This window comes from Peromyscus maniculatus, chromosome 22 (assembly GCF_049852395.1).
Source record: "Peromyscus maniculatus bairdii isolate BWxNUB_F1_BW_parent chromosome 22, HU_Pman_BW_mat_3.1, whole genome shotgun sequence".
NCBI classification, from domain to species: domain Eukaryota; kingdom Metazoa; phylum Chordata; class Mammalia; order Rodentia; family Cricetidae; genus Peromyscus; species Peromyscus maniculatus.
This window is the reverse complement of record NC_134873.1, coordinates 1,813,321-1,836,515: the sequence shown is the minus strand read 5'-3', so window position 1 is coordinate 1,836,515 and position 23,195 is coordinate 1,813,321. Positions and strand designations below refer to the sequence as shown.

Sequence of the window (23,195 nt, the reverse complement as noted above, 5' to 3'; positions counted from 1 at the left end):
GCACATCTGTTCTGGCACAGCCCAGTCCCAACGGGTTTGCCTTTGTTCATTTCAATCAGTGCCCTTCACATAATGAACCATATCTGAGAGGAGAATGGCTTTCTGGAGTTTTGTGTGTCTTATTAAGAATCATTAAATCTGAAGGTGGTCTTTGGGACCTCAACACAAAAGCCACAGATCACTTAATCACAAGAAATAATAGGTATTTTTCTTGTCAGTTCAACCTCTCCTGGAGAATACAAAGAATGTGAGTTGAGCCAGGTGGTGGTGGTTCACGCCTTTAATCCCAACACTCTGGAGGCAGAGCCAGACAAATCTCTGTGAGTTCGGGGCAATCCTGGTCCACAGAGTGAGATCCAGGAGAGGCACTAGAACTACATGGAGAAACCCTGTCTTGAACACACAACAAAAGAATGTCAGTTGATCTTTCTTATTGAATTTGAAGATTTCCGTTCCCCTAATTCCAAATCCTCACACCATCCTTCAAGTTCTCACCATACTCAGAAATGGTCAGAGAGAGACCTTTGTGATAACAGACTGTCTTTGTCAACTTGACTGGACTGAAACAAGTGCCTAGAAAATGTATACAGCACACCTCTGTGTGTCTGTGAGTGCATTTTCAAAGATAATTCCATCATGAGGACCCTAACCTAATGAATGCATCAGTCCCTTGACGGTTCCTACTATGACGGCTGTATTGGAAAGTGGTCAAAAGGAGGAGGCAGGGGACAGTTGAAGGAAGTAGTCACAAGTAGTGTGTCTTGGAGAGCTGTGTCCCGTCCTAGTAACTTCCCATTTCTCATGTCTCTGTTTACTGACCACCATGAAGTGAGCTGCTCTGCGCTTCCATGCCTTCCCACTATAGAGAACTAAAGCCCTTTAGAACCATATCCCAAGTAATTCTTCCCTCCCTTAGGTTGTTCTTGCATTTGAAGCACACAAATGCAACAGTGATGAGTACACCTTGGAGAGGTTTCATTCCTTTATCTCAGCAGCCCCTCGAGAAACCACACAGAACATGTATGTTCATCCCACAGTCAGTTAGGCAACATATTGTCTCCAGGACCCCCCTCCCAGTCCCTTCTCTCCTCCCTGGGCGGAGCTGGAAGCTTCTCACATGACACTCTCATTACCTCCCTGACCCCTTGATGCCCCCTTTTCTTGTGCCATGAGTGACTTGTAGGGCTTCCCCAGGCTGGCAAGGGTCAGCTCAGCCTTGTTCAGCTCCAGCTCCTGTTGCTACAAATGCTCAATGACAGCCACTTCAATTGAGTCTCCCAGTACATTGGTCATAGTATGCAGCCAGTCACTGGTGTAGGAAAAATAGATTAATGGGAGGGGGTGAAAGGCTCCTTCAAGAACCCAGAGTAGACTAGAAGGGCTTCCAGGCTAATTCACAACCACATGATCTAGAACAGGCCCTGCTCTTCCTGAGATTTCCTTCCTAACAACATCATTCCTTATATCCTCAGAACTCTTCTTTAATTTGTGACTCTTGTTTCTAAATATGACTAACCTAAAAATGATTAGATATGAGAACCTGATGCAGATGGTTAGAGATTAGAATCTGATATAGAGTGTTAGACATTCAGATCTGATTCAGACTGTTATACATGTGCATCTAATGCAAAGTATTAAACATGAGCATCTGTAGATGTAACCAACAGTCTTATTAAATAAGAAACACAGAACCAATGCAAAGAAGAAAGTCAAGAGGTCAGAGCTAAGAGCTAAAAACCTTACCCTTCCTCTTGCAGTGGTCCTACCTCTCCAAAAGAGACCTACTTCCTATGTCTGTCTTTTATTATAGAGTTTTTGTTCTGCCTTCTCATTGGTTGTAAACCCAACCACATGACCTCCTAGTCACTGCCTGTCTGTACAGACCTCCAGGTCTTCTATGGTTGGTATTGAGATGAAAGGCGTGTGTCTCCAATGCTGGATGTATCCTTGAACACACAGAGATCTACCTAGCTCTGCCTACCAAGTGCTGGGATTAAAGGTGTGTGCCACTACTGCCCGGCTTTTGCTATGGTTCTAATAGCTCTGACTCTTGGGCAACTTTATTTATTAACATACAAATAAAATCACATTTCAGTACAAATAAAATATCACCATAAGCATCTGTTGCAGATTATTAAACATGAGCATCTGACACTGATTATTAAATATGAGCATCTGACGCAGTGTATTAAACATGAGCATCTGATGCAGAGTATTTAACATGAGCATCTGGTGTAGGCTTATTAGGTACAAGTGTCTGGTGCAGACTATTAGATATGAATGTTTGATACAGACTGTTTGACATGAATCTATGTAGGTGTGGAGCAGGCTGGGATTGTTCAAATGGAACTTTAGTCCTTCTGTACAAATGGGACTTAGTCTTACTCACAGTACCTACATTGGAATGAAAATTAGCATTTTATGTAAATTCCATGTTATAAGAAAAGAAATGAGAAAGGGAAAAATGGTGAAAGGAGGTAGTGATGTAGGAAGTATAAAGAGGAAGAAAGAGAGAGGAAAGAAAGAAAGAAGGAAAAAAGAAAGAGGGAGAGGGGGAGAAGGGAGGAGGGGGGGAGTGAAGGAAGGAAGGAAGGCAGGAAAGAAGGGTGGGAGGGAGGCAGGGAGGGAGAAAAGAAGGGAGGGAATGAGACAGGTGGAGAAAAGGGAGGGAGAATGGAAGAGAAGAAAAGGACAGAGGGAGGAGAAGGAAGGAAACAAAGAGAGGAAGGAAAGAAAGCAAGAGAGGAGGGGGAGGAACAGGGTAGGGGTGGCTCCTCCCTGCTTATAGATTAGGAGTCACTGTCTTCAGGTGTGCGCCCTCCCACAAGCCTACTAAGCTCCATGGCACAGTCTCACAGCAAGACACACAAATGGCTCTGCTGTGCTCAGTGGATCACAAACAGAAGACATGAATGTGGGGAGCAGAGTTGTAGGGAGGAAAGCTGACCGGGTGGGAAGGAGTTAGAGAGTGTGCAAAGTAACCAGAAAGCATTGCATACATGCCTGACCTGTCAAAGAACAAATTTAATTAGTGAAAAAGAACAGAGGAAAGACAGGAAGGAGAGAAGAGAGAGAACATATGCATTCATAGGGTTCAGTGCAAAAATCCACCAAAATTCTTTTGTCCATCATCACAGGTGATCGTATAAGTCAAAATTCTTCACTATTTAACGCAGCAGGTAAGTTGTGTTTTCTTTTCACTTCTAAAATTCTTCAGAAGTAAGATTTCACTAAGGAAAAAACCGTGGAAAATTTTTGAGTTAAAAAATATTTGAACACTTTTGTATGATTTTTGTATGAAATGGTCTGACAAGGAGTGGGGGAGGGGCTGATAGATGGAGACCACCTTTTCAGAATTCTACTCACTCTGTGTCCCAAAGATGATAAATCTATGGGCTTGGAGTCCAAAGCCATCACTAACAGACCATCCCAATGCCTCCCTAAACCCCTCAAATCCTACAACCATGTCCTTGCAGAATCCTTCATAAAAGTTATGAGAAGAGCCCAGGGTCAAAGCCAAGTCACACTCACAGGAACCAATCTACAGCTATGATCAGCATGATGTCGTCTCTGGGAAGGCTGATGGAAGTGAACACAATCACCATGGTGACCAGTCCTGCCTGGGGGATGCCAGGTGCTCCTACACTGGCAGTTGTGGCTGTGCTGTTGTGGGAATTCAGGAGGAAAGAGAGAACAGAAGATTGGAAGATCAGGAAGGGAAGGGCACCTTAAGTTAAATTCCCAAGCCAACACAGAAAGAAAAATACTCCATGAACTCTCTTTGGATGTGAAACTAAATTTAAAAAGTTGAAGTCACAGAAGCAAAAAGAAGAAACCGTGATGCTGGGCAGATGGGCTGGGAGTTGGGGAAATGTCTCTCAAAGGGTACAAGATGTCTAGATACCAGATGAATGGCTTCCGGAAATCTAATGTATGGTGTGGAGGGTGTGGCTAATGATGCTGTGTTTGTATTTCAAAGAGAATAAACCTGAAGTCTCTTCTCACTATCAGCAAAGAGAAAGAGAACCGAGAAAGGGAGAGGAGAAGAGGAGGACTGACAGAGAGAGAAAAAGAGAAGGAAGGGAAGAAAGGAGAGAGGAGAGAGGAAGGGAGGGGAAAATAAGGAGGAGATGAGAAAATGAGAGGAGAGAGGAGACACAGGTAGCAGAAGAGGGTGTGGGGGAAGGAAGGAAACCATAGGAGACAAACAAAATAATCAGCCTGACTGTTTTGATCATCTGCAGAGTGCACAGGTAGCAAATCATCATGAAACACATCTTCAAATACACACAACTTTTGTCAGCTGTCATTCAAGAAAGCTGCAGCTGGAAAAGGAGAGTTGTTTATTAAGAAGGCAAATACAGATGAGATAGGGTGCATTCAGGGTGGTATGACCATAGGCAAATGGAGAGAAACTCAACGCAATTCCACTAAATTCAGGAACGAGTCATGTCTGTCCGCTTTCCCCATACTTATTCAATATAATTCTTGAAGTTCTAGCCAGAGCAATAAGACAACATAAGGAGATTAAGGGGATACAAATTGGAAAGGAAGAAGTCAAGCTTTCCCTATTTGCAGATGACATGATAGTATACTTAGGTGATGCCAAAAATTCCACCAAGGAACTGATACAGCTTATAAACACCTTCAGCAACATAGCAAGATACAAGATCAACTCAAAAAAATCAATATCCCTCCTATAAACAATGGACAAAGAAGCTGAGAAGGAAATCAAGGATACATCACCCTTTACAATAGCCACAAATGACATAAAATACCTTGGGGTAAAACTAACCAGGCAAGTGAAGGACCTATATGACAAGAACTTTAAGTCCCTGAAAAAAGAAATTGAAGAAGATGTCAGAAAAGGGAAAGATCTCCCATGCTCATGGATAGGCAGGACCAACATAGTAAAAATGGCAATTTTACCAAAAGAAATCTACAGATTCAATGCAATCCCAATGAAAATATCAACACAATTCTTCACAGACCTGGAAAAAATAATACTCAACTTCATATGGAAAAACAAAAAACCCAGGATAGCCAAAATAATCCTGTACAATAAAACAACCTCTGGAGGCATCACGATCCCTGACTTCGAGCTCTACTATAGAGCTACAGTAATAAAAACAGCTTGGTATTGGCGCAAAAACCTACATGTGGACCAATGGAATCGAATTGAAGACCCTGACTTTAATCCGCACACCTATGAACATATAATTTTTGACAAAGAAGCCAAAAGTGTACAATGGAACAAAGAAAGCATCTTCAACAAATGGTGCTGGTATAACAGGATATCAACGTGTAGAAGGCTGCAAATAGATCCATATCTGTCACCGTGCACAAAACTTAAGTCCAAGTGGATCAAGGACCTCAACATAAATCCAGCTGCTCTGAACCTGCTAGAAGAGAAAGTAGGAAGTAGTCTTGAACACATTGGCATGGGAGATCACTTCCTAAATATAACACCAGTAGAACAGACAATGAAAGAAACAAGCAATCAATGGGACCTCATGAAACTGAGAAGCTTTTGTAGAGCAAAGGATACGGTCAACAAAGCAAAGCAACAGCCTACAGAATGGGAAAAGGTCTTAACCAACCCCACATCTGACAGAGCACTGATAGATATCCAGAATATATAAGGAACTCAAGAAATTAGGCATCCAAACAACCAACAGTCCAATTAAGAAATGGTCTATAGAACTAAACAGAGAATTCTCAACAGAGGAATCTCAAATGGCTGAAAGACATTTAAAGAAATGCTCAACATCCCTAATCATCAGAGAAATGCAAATCAAAACAACTCTGAGATACCACCTTATGCCTGTCAGAATGGCTAAGATCAAAAACACTGAAGACACCTTATGTTGGAGAGGATGTGGAACTAGTGGAACTCTCCTACACTGCTGGTGGGAATGCAAGCTTGTACAACCACTTTGGAAATCAATATGGCACTTTCTTAGAAAATTGGGAATCAATCTCCCCCAAGATCCAGCTATACCACTCTTGGGCATATACCCAAGAAATGCTCAATCATACCACAAGAGCACCTGCTCATCTATTTTCATATCAGCATTGTTTGTAATAGCCAGAAACTGGACATAACCTAGGTGTACTTCAACTAAAGAATGGATAAATAAATTGTGGCACATATACACAATGGAATACTACTCAGCAGAGAAAAACAATGACATCCTGAGGCTTGCAGGCAAATTGATGGATCTAGAAAAAATCATCCTGAGTGAGGTAACCCAGACTCAGAAAGACAAATATGGTATGTACTCACTCATAGGAGCATCCTAAATGTGGAACAAGGATGACTGGACTGCTGCTTACATCACCAGGGAGGCTACCTGGAAAACAGGGCCCTAAGAAAGACACGAGAATCACCCAATTACAGAGAAATGGCTGAGATCTAAATGAACAACCTGGACATGAGTGGGAGTGATGAAGGGAAAGGGTCAAGGGAAAGAGAGCCTGTGGGAATGGGAGATCCCACCTGAATCAAGAACAGAGAGTGAAAACAAGGAATAAGAGACCATGGTAAATGAAGACCACATGAGAATAGGAAGAAACAAAGTGCTAGAGAGGCCCAAAGAAATCCACAAAGATACCCCCACAATAGACTGCTGACAATGGTTGAGAGACAGCTGGAACTGACCTACTCTGGTGATGGGATGGCCAAATACCCTAATAGTCGTGCCAGAAACCCCATCCAATGACTGACGGATCTGGATGCAGAGATCCATGGCTAGGCCCCGCGTTGAGTTCCGGGATTCTAATTAGTGAGAAAGAGGAGGATTTATATGAGTGAGAATTGTTGAAACCAAGGTTGGATAAAGCACAGGGACAAATAGCCAAATGAATGGAAACACATGAACTATGAACCAAAGGCTGAGGGGCCCCCAACTGGATCAGGCCCTCTGAATAGGTGAGACAGTTGATTAGCTTGGTCTGTTTGGCAGGCATCCAGGCAGTGGTACTGGGTCCTGTGCTCATTGCATGAGTTGGCTGTTTGAAACCTAGGGCTTATGCAGGGACACTTGGCTCAGTCTGGGAGGAGGGGACTGGACCTGTCTGGACTGAGTCTACCAGGTTGATCTCAGTCCTGGGGGCTCTGGGGAGGATTTGCCCTGGAGGAGGTGGGAATAGGGGATGGGCTGGGGGGAAGGAGAGGGATGCAGGAGGGGGGAGAACAAGAGAATCCGTGGCTGATATGTAGAACTGAATTGTATTGTAAAATAAAATAAAAGGAAAAAAAAGGCACATAGAGCTCACTACATTGAAGGCCAGGACATTCCGGCCCCTCTTGGTTTTGAAGCATATTTCTTTCTTGATTTAAGTTGTTTGTTTTGTTTTTTTATTCTCATATGTATAAATGTTTACCTGCATGTATGTTGTATACTGCATGTGTGCCTGGTGGCCATGGAGTCCATAAAAGAGCATTGGGTCTCCTGGAATTGGGGTGATAAACATCAGTTATGTAAGTAGTGGGAACAAAACTAGGTCCTCTGTAAGAGCAGCAAGTTCTCTTAACTCCTGAGCCATCTCTCTGGCCCACGGAAGACCATTTCTTGCTCAGGTAATCTTTTTTAAAAATTAAAAAGCTAACGATCTATGTCAGTGGTAGAATACCTGTCTAGCAGGTATAAATCCTTGTTTCCACTTCTAGTCCCACAAATTAATATGAAATTGAAAGTAGGATCTATGGGGTCACAGGTGGCCTATGTTAAAACTCCAGAATTAACTCCAATTACCCCCCCAAAAATGTAATATGTATTGTGAAGGCCCCTGAGTTTCCCAGCAAAGGCAGTAGTGCCCTCGAGATGCCAGCTCTCTCCTCAGTAGTTGAGGAAACCCCTTTCTAGCTTCTATAGCCATACACACAGAACAAGGGGAGATGATTAGCACAGAGGACAACTCTATCAGAATGGTGGTTGAGCAAATACTCAGACTGGTATTGAAGAATGGGACTTCAAGGGAGAAGACTCCATTCATGAGCTTTCTACCTTGACATGAACTCAGAGCCTATCCTGCCTCATCAGGAGAATGGCAGACACATGCCTATCTTCTCATTGTGACAGAAAAGAGCCAAGGACTGTGCCTGTCTAGGCTTCTCCTCTGTTACTCAGATTTAAAAAAATGTGCCCAGAAGAAACTTTGGGAGAAAGGGTTTTATTTTAGCTCACAATTCCAGGTTATAGTCCATCATTGTAGAGAAGTCAAGAAAGGAACTTGAAGCCGTTAGCCACAACACATCCGCAGTCAAGAGCAGAGAAAATGTGTGCATACCTATGGGTCTGGTCTCTCTCAACTTTTAAACAACTCGGGAACCAAATTAAGGGAAGAAGTACTGCCCACTTTTAGGCTGAACCTTCCCACATTGATCTCCAACAAACATACCCAAAGGACAATGGGCCCTTCTTGAGATTATCTCCTCAGGTGATTCCAGATTCTGCCAAATGTACAATTAAAACAAACCACCACATCACTAGTGGAGGAAAAGATTCCATTCGAAAAAGAAGTGTAGGGCCCTGAGAGATGGCTCAGTGGGTAAAGACGCTGTGCTGCCAAGTCTGACAAACTGAGTTCAGTCCCTAGGACCCGCATAGCAGAAGAAGAAAACTGAATCCTGTGAGTGGTCCTCATACCTCCACATGTGCACTGTGACACACACACACACACACACACACACACACACACACACACACACACACACACACACGAGCACACACACGTGCAGGTGCACAGGCACAAATGTAATTTTTAAGCTCTTTTAAACCAAGTGGCTGGAGATAGTTCAGCAGCTAGGAGCACTTACAGCTCTTGCAGAGGACCCAAGCTCTGTTCCTGGAACCCGTATCAGGCAGCTGCCTATAACTCCAGTTCCAGGGAACTTGAAGCCCTCTTCTCATCTTAGAAAACACCTTCACACAAGAGGTGAACACAGACTCAGGGAGACACATACAAAATAGAAAAAAAATGTGAAGTGTAGTTTCTACTGACCATGTATCACACTCACATCCTTATAAGCCAAAATATTATTCCATTACCAGGAATGATGGCACATGCCTACAGTCCCAATTAGCTAGGTCAGAGAGAGAGGGGGAGGGAGAAAGGGAGAGAGGGAGAGAGGGAGGGAGGGAGGGAGGGAGGGAGGGAGGGAGGGAGGGAGGTAGGGAGGGAAAGAGGGAGGGAAAGAAAGATCATAAGTCAAACCATCTTAAGTCAGGATGTGTCTATGGAAGAAATTTCCAACGAAGAAAATACTTTCCTTCACAGAGTTTACATTTTCATTCTTGTATGATAGGCAGACAATGAGCAACATGGATGAGTAAAAAAATCCCCCATGGATACAAATGCTGTGGAGCATCCTACATCCTTCATCCAAAATACTGGAAATCAGAAATATTGCACATGTTGCTTTGTTGTTTTTCAGATTTTTTGATATTTGCATATACATAATTTTATATCTTAGTTAGGAATGAGATGCAACTATAAACAGGAAATTTGTCAGTAGACCTTGTTCACCCAGCCTGTCCTATTCAGTTGATATTCATCGTCTCACCTGATTGTGGTAATCTGGCCCAGGTTGAGCTCATAGTTGTTGACTTGAGCAAAAAAGATGGCTGCCAAGGCCTCATAGAGTACAGTGCCATCCATGTTGACAGTGGATCCACAGGCAGCAGGAACCTGGTGATGGGTCAGTCCACACCCAGGCCCTCCTCCAGGCATCAGAAAGTGATAGGCAGGGTTGCAGAGCTGGGGGAAGAGAGCTCTGGAGGCTGAGAATAGGGAGTTGAAGGATGGGGAGAGGGCAGTAGCAGCAAAGGGCCAAAGGAGGGCTCCCCTCTAGCACATGGAGAACAGGTTGGAATGTGAGCAAGGAGTAGAAAGTGGGAATTACAGTTGTGCATGGGGGAGTGGGACTCCTAATGCAGAGAGAACTCAGAGGTAGACATTCCCAGAGGAATGTCTCTTGACCCATTCACACCAAGATTTTATGACAGTCTATTCCAGATTGCTGACTTCCACACTGAAGCCTAAAGATGATGGCTAACTTCAATTATCAAGAACTGAACCAGGAACTACCTAAGAGGAGAGTCTCCATGGGTCACTATGTTTGGTCATCCTATGGGAATCATCTATGTGGGATTGTCTTAACTAATTCATATGAGAAAACCCAGCCAACGATGAGTGGTGCTATTCCCTAGGCAGGGGGTCCTGAACTATTTAACAGTGGAGAAACCAAGCTGAGCATATGCAAGAAAGCAGCAAACATGCATTTATTCTCTGTGCCTGAGTGTGATGTGACTAGCTGCCTCAAGTTCCTGTTTAGATTTCCCCACAGTAATGGGCTATAACCTGTAATTGTAAGCCAAATAAATTTCTTCCTCACACACTAAACTACCCTTCATCAGGGTATTTTGTCACAGCAACAGAAATGAAAGTAGAACAGTAAAAGACAGAGTGTTTTTCTGCACAAGAAACAACCCAATCTACAGCAGCTAGGGCTCTCCCCAACTACTTCACAGAGTATACTTTCATTTGACTGGCAACTTAGTAGAAAGAGTAGGCATCTCATTTGGGGTCAGGTTGTCTGCAAGAACTGACCCCTGTGTGGTCAGCTTTATGCTATGAAACTTAAAGCTTGGACTCAAGTCTTTGGCCCTAGAACAAGACATTGCCTACTGCAAAGCACCCAATTCAATTTCAACCTTTGCCAAGCATCACAAACAGCACTGGAGGTGGGAGCAGGGGCTGATTAGCTCCATACTGATCAGATTGGTTTAATTCTATGTACAATAGTATCAATCCTATTTAGCCCCAGATCAAAGATCAAAAGGCACATTCTCCAATCATCATGAGGACAATAAAAAATATTTTCTCCTATCTGTTTGGATCTTGGGATACTTTGTCAAGCTGTTTTAAATTTGGATGGTGAGAGATAAGGATCACTTTTTTAAGCCCCTAAAAGCACAAACAGGAGAGGAAAGCCTAAGAAGCCAAGACTCTCTGAGCTTGTGTTTCACCCCCAGTACCACCTTAAACAAAGAACTGGCATCTGTCTCTCCTCCTTATAACCTAGAGAAACAAAAGAGACAAGGAGGTTATGAGAGTCATCACAAGACAAAAACTATATCCCCAAGTATAGGCCACCGGTAGAAAGCTTCAAGAGTTACCCAATACTATTGTATAACCAGAAGAGGTGTTTGGAGAGGTGGAGAGGAGAGTACCTAAAAGAACCTATGAAAGATGAAGAATGGACTCAGGGAGAGTTCCGGGAAAGGCCATACCTGGAAGAGGTACCTATGGCTGTGATGAGGGCCTGTAGCGGGCCCCCAATGAATGGGAGGGGGTTCTGATGGGTGACAAGAAGGCAGATGAGGGGCAAAACACCACCAGCACGGAGGAACAATCCAATGATGACAGTCAGAGTATACATGCCCAGCTGACCTCCAAGGGCAGCCATGTCTTCCATTTCCAGAATCTTCCCAGCAATCAGGAACAGGATGCCCACAGGTGCATACCTGGGCAAGGCACATATGTATTAGGATGATCTTCCTCACAGGTCTGGAGCTGGCATTCCCCAAACTTTGCCCAAATAGATTCAAGGAGCCAGACAGTACCTACCATGAAACCACAACTCCACCCCAACCTTTCCCGAGTATCAAAGCCAGCACTGAGACACAGGGGAAATGGCCCTGTGGTTAGGAGTACTTGCTGTTCAATGATGAAATTCTCATTTTGGACACATCATCCACACTGGACAGCTCAAAAACACTTCTAACTCCAGCTCAAGGGATATGGCACCACTTTCTGGTCTCTATGGGTACCCACAGAAACACCTGCACACCCACTTACACATCCACACACATATATAAAATAAAATATTTTTAATAGCATTGTTGTTAGGGTTTTCTCCCAAAATATTTCCCAGAGGCTCATATGTTGAAGGCCAGCGCTCTGAGGTGGGACCTGTAGAAGCTAACTGTTCATGAGAGTTCCAATCTCTGCTATGGGTTATCAACTGATGGAATCATAGCTGAATGAGCTATTGGGAGCAAACTATAGGAAAGGCCTCGTAAAAGGCAGTAGATCATTGGGTGTATACCCTTGAAGGACATGTCTTCTCCGCAGTCTCTCCCTCTCTCCCTCTCTTTTTCCTAGATGCAGTGAAGTTAGCAGCTGCATTGGCTATATCCATTCACCATCATGGCCCAAACGCAATGGAGCCAGCCAACCATGCACTGTTTCCTGCAAACCTGTGAGGCAAAAATAAACCTTCCCTCTTTAAATTGGTTTTCCCGGGCATTTTGTCATAGCAACAGAAAAGCTAATTAATACAATTGGATTCTATGAATGTACCCACCTCACATTGGTTACTCACTGCTCATCTGATAAGCAGAAAAGTTCCTACAACATCAGCATTGAGCCTTCTGGAATCTTTATCTCATTCTCTCATTCAAGCCCCTTTCAGCTCAACTCCAGATGACTATTCCCTTCAGAATTCGGTCCTTAGGCATTAATTACTAAGTATGGCAGTTTGAATGAAAATGGTACCCCTAGGCTCATAAGGAGTGGCACTTTTGGGAGGTATGGCCTCATTGGACTACATGTGGTATTGTTGGAGGAAGTGTGTTATTGGGGGCAGGCTTTGATGTTTCAGATGCTCGAGCCAGGCCCAGTGTGTTTCTCTCTTTCGGCTGCCTGCAGGTCCAGATGTAGAACTCTTTGCTCCTTCTCTAGCACCATGCCTGCTTGCATGCCACCACACTTCCTACCATGAAATTAAGGAACTAAATCACTGAACTGTAAAACAGCCCTAATTAAATGTTTTCCTTTATAAGAGTTGCCATGCTCATGGTGTCTCTTCACAGCTATAGAAACCCTAACCAAGACACTAAAACATCCCCTATCTCTGGCCTTCTAAATTTCCACAAATTGCTTTTTGTGCTAGTTAGTTTGAAGTTTCAACTTGACACAACCTAAAATCACCTGAGAAGACAGTTTCAATGAGGAATTATATAGAGTAGGTTGGCTTATGGGAATGTGCTTGGGAGACTCTCTTAATTGCAAATTGTTGTAGAAAGAGATAGTCCACTGTGGGCAGCACTATTTAATGGGCTGGGCCCTGGACTGTGTAATAATAGAAGAAGCTGGCTGAAACTAAGCAAGCAAGCAAGCAAGCAAGCAGAGATTCATGTGTTGATTCTCTCTACTCTTCACTGTGATGTGATGTTTGAAGTTCCTGTTTTGTCTTCTCTATAATAATGGACTGTAACCTAGAAATGTGAGGCTATAAATAATCATTTGCTCTTTATGTCAGAATTTTATCACAGCAACCAAAATGAAACTAGAGTCCTTTTTGTCCAGTCACTCGGCGTTTCTCAGGCTTTGCCTGTTCTCTCCCTTGTTGGTGATGTACCTCTCTCCTCTTCACATCTAGTTAGGTTCTTACTCTCCTTTCAAGCCCAGATGTATGGCTCACTCCTCATCTTCCCAGGGAGCATCCACTGCATATGGGTCCATCCACCACTGCTGGAGCTTTGCTATGGCACCTATGGCTTTGTGTTACACATAGTGGTCTACATATGTCTCCCCCTGGATTTTACAAACTTCTTCAAGATAAAGTATGACTTCAGTGTATCACTGTGTCTCAAGCCTGGGAAACTGTGTGCTAGACGAATGAGCTAGTGAAGAGTGAAATAATTTTGAAAAAAATTAATGTGAAAAGGGGACATGGGTGTTGGAAGATGGAGTAGTGGTTAAAACACTTATCATGTAAGCATGAGGACCAGAGTGTAGACCCTCCAAAACCTATGTAATGCTTGATAGGCTAGGCCAACCCAGCCTCAGAAGGGAAGTCAGGTCAATTTGGCTAGCAAGATGAGCCACTTCCTTGAGCTCCAGATTTGACTGAGGGATCCTTCCTTAATGAATAAGAGCTATGGAAACCAGCCCTAATTAAATTTTTTCCTTTATAAGAGTTGCCATGGTATAAGAGCTATGGAAAATGATACCCAACATGCCCTTGGGCCACCACACACATACTTCCCCCCACTCATTCAAAAATAACATACATTCGCATGCACATCACACCATACCCAAATGTAGAAAGGAAAATAAAACAGGGCATGAGTAAGTATGAAAGTGAAGAGATAAATGGAATATATGAGGGAGTAAATGAGAAAATGGCAAATGCATACATAAATCAACAGGTTTGGGAGTGAATCCAAGTGTACTGGTTTGGGTGAGTAAATACACAAATGCAGTCAATGTCTTAACTAATGGTGTTAATACTACAGCTCAGTGTCACAGTTATTGCCTAGCTTACTCAAGGCCCTAGGTTCCATCCTGAGCACCAGGGAAAAAAAGATTATTATTTAGGAAACTGAAGGTACACCTCAGTGGTAGAGTGATTGATTATCTAGTAGACATAAGGCCTTGGTTCAACCCTAGCACTTAAAAATAATTACAGGGGCCAGAAAGATGGCTCCCCAGGTAAAGACATGTTGTGCCAAGCCTGAAGGCCTGAGTTGGATCCTGAAATCCACATGGTAGGAAGAGAGCACTAACTCTCACAACTTTATCCTCTATGTCCACATGCATGCTGTGGTTTGCATATCCATACACATGTACTCTGACACAATAGATAGATAGATAGATAGATAGATAGATAGATAGATAGATAGATAAATGTAATAGAGTGATAACTGTGAAGTAATTTAACTAATGAACATATTTATCAGTGAATAGATACATGAAGAAATTATTTAACTGATAAATAGAAAAAGACTTTAAAAGAAGATAAGTGAGTGGGCCAGTGCTAGAAAAATGAGAATGAATGAGTGAATACAAGAAATAGATGAGGGAATGAATGAAAGAAAAGTTACTGAATTGAATCACTGCAGAAAAGAATGAGGAAGTGAATCAGTGAGTTGATGATTGAATTAACAAATGCAGAAATGTGGTGGTGCATGCCTGTAATCCCACTAATCAGGAGGCTGACAGAAAAGGTTGGCAGGTTCCAGACAATCCCGGGCTACATAGTAAGACCTGTCTCAAAAACAGCACAATGACCTCACAGCAACTGTAGTTGTCTGCACAAATTGACACAGGATCAAGCCAGTCAATATTCCAACATGGACTGAGGAGAGACTCACAAGCCCTGCTCCTAGCTGAGAAACTATTTTGAGAGTTAATGGCTTCTGGGGAATGGAAAGCCAAATTTTTTTCCTGGATGAGGCATCCTGTAGGTTGCCCAAATCAGTGGCTATGCCCTCATCCATGTTCATACAGACAGTTCTCATTGGAATCAATGGGAGATATATACAAACACATGCATATGATGATATAGAGTTGGAAGGGGAACATGAGAGTCTGAGAGAAGTCGAGGGAGAATGGGAATATGGGTATTATCAAGACACTTTTTATACATGTATGAAATTATCTAAGAACATATTTTTATTACACAAAAATGGGAGGAAAGTGGGTGACCCAATGTGTGGGAGGATGAACATAGATGAATGAGTGTATGAATCACAGAGTGAATGCACAAATGAGTGAGTGAGTAAATAGATTAATGGAGTTATGAACTGCTGAATAACTCACTACAGAAAGATATGAATGAACTGATGATTTGATGATTAAATTAACTAACACACAGATGAATGAGGGGCCAAATGTCTCCAACAGTCCCATCAGCCTGGTCACCGTCACCCCCAGGAACCACCACCACTGCCTCACCCAGGCACATGCACCCACCAACTACTCACCAGATGCTGATGCCCACCAGCCTCATAATAGCCTCATTGAGGCTGCCAAAGAAGTCCCTCAGGACATGGCCTTTGTGCTTCATGCCACCAATGACCAACCCGAAGGCCAAGAGAAGACCACAAGGCCCAAGGTATTGATGCCACTGGCTGAACCAGGCACAGGCACAGTCTCCTCAAAGTTTATCACCTCCTGCAGGGTGCCCAAGGCTTGGGTGACATTTTCCAGGATGCTGGTTTCATTCTCCACTGAGGATGGGGGAGACATGGAGGCCCCCAGTTCTGACCCATTCTCTGTCCTTACAATCATCCTGGTTACCACTCGTGTGCTGTACTGCATCTTAAACTGAAATGCAGAGAAATTGATACCAGATTCAGTATGGTGGTTAGCTCTTTCATAAATATCACAAAAAAACAAATATAAAAAACTGGAGTTAGGCCTGTGAGGCCCTGTGTTCCATACTTCTCATTTGCACGAACACACACACACACACACACACACACACACACACACACACACACACACACACACTCACACACACACACACACTGAAAATATAACGATAATGATAATAAAAAAAGAAATTAGTAACTGGCATTTGCCTAATATAAACAAGTCCTGGGGTTCATCCTCTTCACCAAAGAAAAGAAATGAGTAACCAAATAGTGAGGATGTTAAAAACCAAGCATAGAAAATGGATATATAGTCTGCATCTTTATGTCTAGCCTTCAGTAAAGGGGTTGCTATGCGCCCCCTGCTGGCCAAATTCAGTCCACTACTTGCTTCTGTAAATATAGTTTTACAGGAAAGTGTAAGTCCTCTTCACGTGTTGCCTGTGTCTGCTTTTCTACTATGAACCCCAAGCTCATGCTCAGACAGATTTTAGCACATCTGTGATCAGAAGTCTCAGAACCTCGACCCCAGCATCCTAGCCTCCATGAATTCCATAACCTGGCCACCCTTTGCATCACCAACATAGCCATGTGTGGTACACATATTCTCCCAGAATCGTCCCCAAGGTCCCCCCACTCAGGCCCTTCTTCCCACCCTTCTCCTTGGGAAGTAAGCTCCCTCCACCCTCCATCCCTCCTTCATTAAACCATGTGCTTCTCCTAACCTGGTTAGGTGGAAACATATTTCTGCACAAAAACATCAGAGAAGGGAAAGTGGTTAGAGTTTGGGCGTGAGCCAAAGGGCATTCCTGCACTGATAACCATGGCAACCGTAGCAGCAGACAATATAGAAATGCATGGTGTGGGCCCAGGGTTGAGCAAAGTACCTGCCCTTCATCATCTGACATAAATCCTGCAATGACCCTAGAAGTAAACACTGTAAACATCTCTAGCTTCCACAGGAGGTAACCAAAGGCCAGAGGAGATCGCCCAGACCCATAGAGCTGCTCAGAGTTGCAGATGTAACTTACCATGGATTGATTATAATTAGGCCCCACCCAAAGTCATGGAATCTGAGTGCCATAAAGGTGATGGTGGAGCCTTGGACTAAAGAAGTTTACAGAGTAATAGGAAGTGGCCTTGTTTTTGATATGCTTGCTCTTGATAACCATCTTGTGCTCTCTGCCGTGTTATGATGCAGCTAGAAGATCCTCACTAGATGCTGGTGCAAAGTTGTTGGACATCCTAGATCCCTGAACATGAGCTAAATAAACCTTTGTCTTTTGGTTCTTTGGTTTTGTTTTCATTTTACAACTAACTCAGTTTCAAGTATACTTTTCATTTAAATTTTAAAACACTTATTCGGAGGCACAGCGCCATGGTATACAGATAAAAGGTAGACAACTTGTAGGAGTCGGTTCTCTCATTCCACCATGTGGATCCTGTCAGGTTGTCAGGCATGGTGATAAGTGTCTTTACCCACTAAATCATTTCACTGGCCCTAACTTTTATTTATTTAGGCGTGTGTGTGTGTGTGTGTGTGTGTGTGTGTGTGTGTGTGTGTTTGTGTGTGTGTGTGTGTGTACACTTATGCCACAGCATGTACATGGAGTTGGGAGGACAACTTACAGGACTCTGTTCTCTCCTTCCACCACGAGGATGGTCCAGAGGATTGAACTCGGGTGGTCAGGCTTGGCAGCAAATACCTTTATTCACTAAGCCATCTCATTGGACCTCAGCTAGTGTATAATAGCAGCAGAGAACACCGTAAGAGTTCCTAAACTCTTCCGGTGCCAAGTCAGTACCATAGGAACAGTATGACTGGATTTGACATTACTTCTGACAGGCAAAATCTTATTAGACTAAGAGAATCATTTGCACGGGTTGGGGTTTTAGCTCAGTGGTAGATCACTTGCCTAGCAAGTGAAAGACCCTGGGTTCAGTCCTCAGCTCCAGAAAAAAAAAGAGAATCATTTGCTCAACAAAGAGGTTATGAACACCTATTGAACAGCAGCAGCTCCTCTTACTCCGTCCTGGGATACTACAACAGTGTCCTCTCCAGCCTCAGAGCTCAAAGATCAGACCTAGACTTAGCTTTCTTAAGGATATGCAAGGATCCAGGGCAGAAATGGCAACCAATAGTTGCTTCCTTTTCCAAACTAGATCCACCTTTTCCTGTAGTCTCTCATAGAAAAGAATTGCTGCATGCATATCTGGAAGTCCCAACAAAATGAGAATGTCACCTGACCAGGTCCATGAATGCATGAGCTGTTGGGACAGTCTGAATTTGGCTCTCATGGTGCAGCCCCTCCTTGGAGCCTTTCCCAAGATGGATGATGGTGACCATTAGGATCCCAGTGAAAACCACAATGACTGTGGTCACCATGTAGTACACAGCTGCCCACATTCCCATCCTCCCTGTTGCCTTGTTGTCCAGGGATGCCATACCTAGAAAAGAGATAATGCAGTTCGTGCAACAGCACCCATTCCTTTTAGCCTCCATCTGGTCCACCTATTCCATACAATCAGCTCAAACTCATTGCACATCCCTTAACTGAAGATGTCCACAAAAAACATGATCCACCTTCTAATGCTGAGAGTTATCTACACATCAACTTTTATGCTATCACAAATAAATATATTATCAGGCAAAATATAATTTGATTATAGTTTATTAAGTTAATGAAGTGAGCTGGTAAGATTATTCAGTGTTAAGAACACATACTGCTCTTACAGGGAACCCAAATTCCAGTATCAACACAAATATTCTGTGGCTCACTACCACTTGTAATTCCAGCTCCAGGGTATCTGATGCCCATTTCTGACCTCCATGGGCACATGCATTCATGTGTACATACCCACATAGACACATGATTACATAATAATAACAAAATAAGTATATAAAAGTAAATAAAAGTTTTGTGTCACTTTGAAATAAAGTTTTACAGTGTACAGTGTATACCCACCACCTAGAGATGATCTGAAAGAAAACGAGAGGAGAGGCATAGGTCATCTGCAAACACTACATCAATTTACAGAAAGGGCTTCAGCATCCTCAGGTATTGGTGTTTATAGGGATCTTGAAACCAATCCACTGTTGGTTCAACCCAGGGATGATTCAGTTTTTGATTCTCAAGCTAAAAACAAATGGACATATACCACTCCATTTTATTACTCCAAATAACTACATCAATCGCAATACCTCACCTTTACTCTAAGTTAACCTTTCAACTTCCACCCAACCCTCTCCTTATCCTGCACCATAAATATCACAATCATTGAAGTCTTCATCCCAGGGTCCACCACAAATCCCACCTCACTTGAACCCACCCCTTTCTACATTTAACCTGGATACTGTTCATGCTGTACCTATATGTCTCCTACCAGGCCATGCAACCATCCATTTGCTATGAGTTTGAGATACTAACAATCTGCACTTTTCTCCTGAGAGTGATCCTCAGCAGAATGGGAGCTTCCTCCTCCAGAAAGGTCCCAGTGTTCAGCAACAGTCAATGATTGCTGGTGCAGGGATTCAGATGAAGACAGAATTGGTGGTGAGAGACACCTCCATGATGTTGCTCACACTTCAGAGCCCCTGCCCAGTGGGAACACACTGAGACACCAGCCTTCTTCTGAACACATGCCTTTGCTTAGCTTCCTTTCCCATCCTGTCCTCCTATCTTCACTTCTTCATGTGTTTCTCCCTTGGTGAGTTTCTGGTGACCAGATCTACATGTCAGGCTTGGCTTCAAAGAAGCCCAACCTAAGAAACCAGCCTTGATCATTATTTCTGTCCCTAAACCCAAGGGTTACTAAACATCACCTATGGCCTAAATCTGGTGCACTATTTACTTTTGTAAAGTTGTATTGAAACACAACTCTGGTGAGTAGTTTTAGTTGTTAACTCAACATAAGCAAGTACCACTAGGAAGAGAGGCTCAATGGGGAATTTTATAAATCAGGTGGACCTGTGGCATGACTGGGGGGTCCAGATTACATTGAAGGAGGAAGGACAATCATTGTGTGTAGCACCATTCCCTAGGAAAGGGATTCTGGACTGTATACATGTAGAGATATAACTTGATACAAATAAGCATGTGTCCATTTATTTTCTCTCTGCTCTTGGTTGTGGGTGGGTTATGATGAACTGCTTCAAGTTCCTATGTTGTCTTCCCTGAGTGATAGACTCTAACCTGGAACTGTGAGCTAAAATAAACCCTTTCTCCCCTAAGTTGTTTTGTGTCAAATATTTTATTGTAACAACATAAGTGAAACCAGGGCAACAGCCATGCACACTTGCTGACATATTGCCTATACATGCTCTTCTACTCCAGCATCAAAGGTGAACCATAAAATGAAGATCTGATGGCCCTGAAGCGAAAACAACTACTATCCAGAAGAAAAGGTGCTACATAACACATCAAAGCTCCTTTCCTTCCTCCACCCTCCATCCTGGCACCTCCATCCCACTCACTTCCTCCATGTTCAACCACATTCCATTTATCATCTACCCCATATCCAAGCTAACTCCCCTGACCCTCCAAAGCATTTCTTTCCCCCCTGGAGAGACCAGAGCTCTGGCAGGATGGGATTTTACCTTCAACAACAAGTACAAGGAAGTTATTGGGACACAAGGATCCTGTGACAGCAAGACTGAAGCAAGATCTGGGAACAGCTTGAGTTGATGTGTTTGGAAAGGGCCCCCATTGGTGGGGAAGCCCTGGCTCTTTTCTCAAGTGTGGGCTTGGAATGGGTCCTGTAGATGCACAGTGGCTTGGGGTCTCACCTGTGACAAGGCTGGAGATGATGAGGGGGAGCACCAGCATCTGCAGCATCCTCATGAGCAGCTCACCAGGAAAAGAGAAGTACTTGATCTGGTGGTAGAAGAGCTGGTGTGGGCGCAAGGCAATGCCAGGAAAGGTTCATGGAATGAACTATGAATCTCAACCCCAAGCACTGTCCATCCATCTCTAAAAGAGTATAGTAAGGTGAGCAGTGACTATTCTAGGAGTTGCATTTGTGTACATGGGTATTACATGGATTTGTGTGTGCATGGATACATTTGTGCATGGGTATGTGTATGTGTGTGTGTGTGTGTGTGTGTGCTTGTGTTATAGACAAATGTGGGTATTTGTGAATGAATGGGCATGTATAAAAAGATGTATATATGGGTATGTATGTGCATGTGTGTATGTGTGTAAGTATGTGTACATTTGTGTGAGCATGGGTATATATGTGTGTGTGCATGATGAGGATTTGTGTGAATGAATGTGTGCATGTAGTTGTGTGCATATGGATATATATATATGTGCATTGTATGCATTTGTGTGTGCATAGGTGTGTGTGCACATTCATATGTACATAAGATCATATACAAAGATATGCACATGCATTTCTTGGGTTTGTCTATAAGTATGACTCTTTTGTCTGTGTTATCATTTTCTTTTTTTTTTCAGATTATGCATACAGTGTTCTCCTGTGGGCCAGAAGAAGGTACCAGACCTCATTACAGATGGTTGTGAGCCACTATGTCGGAATTGAACTCAGTACCTCTGGAAGAACAACCAGTGCTCTTAACCACTGAGTCATCACTCCAGCTCTATGCTACCACTTTCAAATATGGAAGTACATATGAAATTGGGCTTCTAAGCATGTAGATGTAAATGCATAGATGAGTGTGTGAAAGTATTCACAAAGTCCAACACAGCTGGCTGTGGTATCCTTGGAATCCACACTGTCTAAATAATCAAGTACACATGGAAATTTTTAGGGGGAAATTATCTGTGGAAAGCAGAAAAGGGGCTATTTGGGGAGAGAAAAGGAACCAGCAGAGGGTGACTAGGTAAGAGGGGGTAAAGGAAAAAGAATATGATCAAAGCACATTGTATACAGATATGAAGATGTCATGAGGAACCCATTTTTTATACAACCTCATAATTCCTTAAGTTGTGTCTGTTGAACTTGTACAGATTTTTTCTCTTATCAATATTTCCTACACAATACAGTATAACAACTATTTACCTAGCAGTTACATTGCTTTGGGTGTTACAAGTAACCTAGAGAGCAAGATAGCCACAGAACTGGCAAACACTACCTCATTTTATTTAAGGGACTTGAGCACCCACAGATAACAAATGCTTGTGGATACCCAAACCAATAGACAATAAAGTTCCTTAAATAAAATGAGGTAGTGTTTGCAGAACCAATCTCTTAAGGGTATGATGGATAGCTGCATATTTTTATGAACATTAGCACAGTTTATGTTACTGCACTTCTCAATTAAGATATGTAAGATATATTCATATGTAAGATATATTTATCCTTCTCTGTGTGTAGTCATAAAGTGCATGTCTGTTCAGTGTACTTGCGGATGCCCATACCCACACATGTGACATCACATCGTGTTCATACAGCTGTGTTTGTGCATGAATGTGCCCTCTCTACCTGAGTCCTCTGATGGGCTAAGGGATTGTGTGATGAGTGCACCTGAGAGGGTGGGTAGTTAATAGAAGTCCCGCCTCACAGAAGCAGAGCTCACCAATGATCACATTGCTGACTGTGAGCAAGAAGAAAGCTTTTCTAGGCAGAAAGTGCCACACATGCTCTCTGATCATGGGCTGCAGGCTCATGCGCATGCGCAGTGCTCTCTGCTGCCAACTGTCCTGAGGTCCCTGCAGAGAGCCCACACCACCCAGGTGCTGGCTGCTCTCCCTCAGGAACAGACTGTTGCCATGGCTGCTCATCGCCTCTCTCTGGGGACAGAGGAGACCAGGTCTGGTGAGGGAGGAATCCAGGAAAGGAGCGGGTAAGGTGGAGGGGCAGGCACTTGCAGCTCAGAAGTCAGGGGAGGGGCGATGCCCATGTGGAGACTACTGAGAGCCTGCCCTGGATGAGATACAGTTTTTAATCCCAGCAACAAAAGGTTAAGGTCTTCGGACCCAAACACTAGAGATGGTGGTTAGAGACAGGGTAGAAAAACAAACAAACAAACACACACACACAAACAAGAAACACAAAATACTGCAC

The 23,195-nt window shown here is 43.3% G+C and overlaps 1 pseudogene; it reads right to left on the bottom strand.

The window, feature by feature from the left end:
* Positions 1-1,113: 1,113 nt before the first annotated feature.
* Positions 1,114-22,912, bottom strand: LOC143270296 (excitatory amino acid transporter 4-like; annotated as a pseudogene).
* Between the last annotated feature and the right edge of the window lie 283 nt (positions 22,913-23,195).